General features: G+C 41.7%; 1 pseudogene; it reads right to left on the minus strand.

Annotated features, from left to right (window-relative positions):
* Positions 1 to 1,588: 1,588 nt before the first annotated feature.
* On the minus strand, positions 1,589 to 1,760 carry LOC110571064 (annotated as a pseudogene).
* Between the last annotated feature and the right edge of the window lie 1,427 nt (positions 1,761 to 3,187).

The raw sequence follows: 3,187 nt of genomic DNA on the forward strand, positions 1-3,187 counted from the left end.
CAGGATTTCACTCTCTTGAATATAGCAACACTAAATTTTTTTTTTTAAGATTTTATTTATTTATTTGAGAGAGAGAGAATGAGAGACAGAGAGCATGAGAGGCAGGAGGGTCAGAGGGAGAAGCAGACTCCCCGCCGAGCAGGGAGCCCGATGCGGGACTCGATCCCGGGACTCCAGGATCACGACCTCGGCCGAAGGCAGTCGCTCAACCAACTGAGCCACCCAGGCGCCCAGCAACACTAAATTTATATATATGTATATATATATACACACACACATATATATATCAGAATACTTAATGACACTTTATATACTTGCCAACTTCTTTAGCCTAAATTTACACTCAAAATCAATTTTCCCCATTTCTCTCCTTTCCACTTAATTCTTTGCTGAATAAATGGGAATACATTTATTTCTAAGTTACACGTTTCCCTGTGTAATTGCTCGCCTGTGGTTTTTCCATCTCCTACTTTGGCATTCTTTAAGACTGGACTCTGTTGAAATCATTAAATCACAAAAGGTGAGCTCCAAGAGCGCGGGGCCTTGTTCCTGCTCTGCCCTTTCTCCTTAGCCCTGTAGTATAACTCAATAAATATTTGTTGAATTAATGAAAAAACCTTTAAGCTTTTCCAAATTAACTTCCCTCCCAAAGCTGGAGTCCTTTTTAATAGCAGCCTAGTAATCCACTCTCTGCCTAAACCTCTCAGTGGCAGGGAGCTCTCCACCGCACACAGAAGACCATTCATCCATCACTAGACCTGTCAACCACCACACTGTTCATTTGGTTTTGATTTTTTGATTTGAGTCACTTTACTTGCAACATTTATACTACCTGAGTCCCACTGGATTCTTCTTCTACAGTATGCCCCCTAGGATGATATGTGCATGACCAGCTGTAAAAATACCTCTCCCTTGTCTTGTAATAGATTCTTGGAGCTGGACAGGATCTTAGGTTGGGTCTTGGAAATCGTCAAGATTTCCTGAGAATGACCCCAGCGGATGTGGATGCAGTCGGTTCCTGGCCCAGCACTAATCTGGTACACTATTCTAACAACAGGTTCACCTTCAAATTTCTCTTTTCCTCAGTTAAACATTTCTCATCCTTTTAACCAGTTCTGCAAAATGATGGTTTCCAATTGCCCATTTCTGGACTTGGTCCAAACTGTATATTGCTTCTGAAAATATGTCACACATACAAACAGATACACTACTCTAGGTGTGATCTGACCACTACAGACAAGGATGGGACCAGATGGACACCACTTTTCTATCAATGTGGCCTGATCTTTTCCATAGCCCAAACCATAAGCCCAACATAGCCATAGCACATGCGGTTGGGGGAGGAAAGACAATAAATTTAATGCAAAAATACATATTTACTCTTTTTAAATCTTTTTTTTTTGCTTCTCACAGGTACATTTATCCATGCCGCAAAGGAAACTTCACATCTACAAGGGTACAGCGATGCTCTGTGTTCCCATCATGTCTACAAGGGTACAGTGATGCTCTGTGTTCCCATCTAACAGAACTTGCTGAGATTTATAGCCAGAATGACGTGCCATCTGATGTGTCCTCCAAGTAAACCTAACTAATGATGACCATGAGCAGGTACAGGACTCAAAGCTTTCAAAGCTTTACTTCTTTTATCAACACTCCTGATTTTATAAACCATGAAACCCATCAACCCCATTCCTACCCAGATCTCCTGGTAAACTTGGGTATAGTAGGGCCCAAACATTTTTAATAAGGCTTTGAAACATCTTGGCATAGGACCCCCAGGTCAGGTCGCCCTGACCCGCATGGCCAAGAACTCAGAAAGGTCCTCTTTCTAAATCTTATATTGGTTTTTGGGTTTTTTTGGGGGGGGGGGTTGGTTTTTTTGTTTTTAAAGATTTTATTTATTTATTTATTTATTTATTTATTTATTTATTTATTTACTTGACAGAGAGAGACTCAGTAAGAGAGGGAACACAAGCAGGGGGAGTGGGAGAGGGAGAAGCAGGCTTCCCGAGGAGCAGGGAGCCCGATGCAGGGCTCGATCCCAGGACCCTGGGATCATGACCAGAGCCAAAGGCAGATGCTTAATGACTGAGCCACCCAAGCGCCCCCTTATATTGGTTTTTGTTAAATGTTCCACTATTTAGAGAAACTTTTCATCTTCAGTATTCAATGGAAATTTCCATTCAGATTTCTTGTGATATGCAAATTTAATTCATAAACATTCTGTTTCTTCATTTATTCACTCAACAAATACTCATTGATAACCCATTATGTGCAAGTCATTAGCCAAGGCTTCACATGGGACATGAATTTCTGTAAGACTGCTTTCAGGGACTCTGCAATCTCATAAGAAAATCTAAGTCTTCATCTGCATGACTGACAACAAAAACCATCCCAGGACAGAAATGTGTGGCCCAAGATGACAGCTCTTTACCTCAACACTATGTCCTTAACCGACTCCGTTTAAAGACAGTCATTCATCAGTTAAGAATTCGCTTTCTGGCTGCTAGCCTCATATTTCCCCCTTTCTCCACCTTGTCAAGGAATATGAGAAACTTCATCAAGTGTTTTAATGAGATGAAAACATGCATACAATATTCCTAAATTCACTAATTAAACACAAGAAGGAAAATGAGGCTAATTGGTTATGGCTCATTGGGAACTTAAGCTGGCACTCAGTGTTCATTATTTCCTATTGTGAATGTTCAGAAACCATCTGTTTTCACACACCATTCCAGAAGCTACAAGGGGCTGACTTGACGTTTACCAGTCCACAGAGTCTCTGTTTTTCCCTTTTTTCTGAAAAGAACTCACACGAGCTTATTCCCAGTCTTTGGAACCCTTATCCACGACTGTGAATCCTCAAAGGTACCTGGCAGGAGCTCTGAGGAATACTCTGGGCTGTGACTCATCTGGAGCTGACACGTCCATCCGCCATATAAGTGCCTGTTAGGCTTTATGGCTATCCTTTCCCCTCCCCTCTGTCTACCTCCCTTTATATGTTGTTCTACTCTTTCCAGCCAGAAGACCTCTTTGGCAGACCACAGAGTGAGTGATTCTCTTGGCTTTTCTCCTTCTACTGCATAATAGAATCTTCCTCAAGGAAAGATCTTACACTTGTCGGTCCCCTGACCCTCTTCTGTAAGATCCTTGCCAAAGAGTTTTACTCCATTTAGATAGAGCACCT

Source organism: Neomonachus schauinslandi, chromosome 1 (assembly GCF_002201575.2).
Source record: "Neomonachus schauinslandi chromosome 1, ASM220157v2, whole genome shotgun sequence".
NCBI classification, from domain to species: Eukaryota; Metazoa; Chordata; class Mammalia; order Carnivora; family Phocidae; genus Neomonachus; species Neomonachus schauinslandi.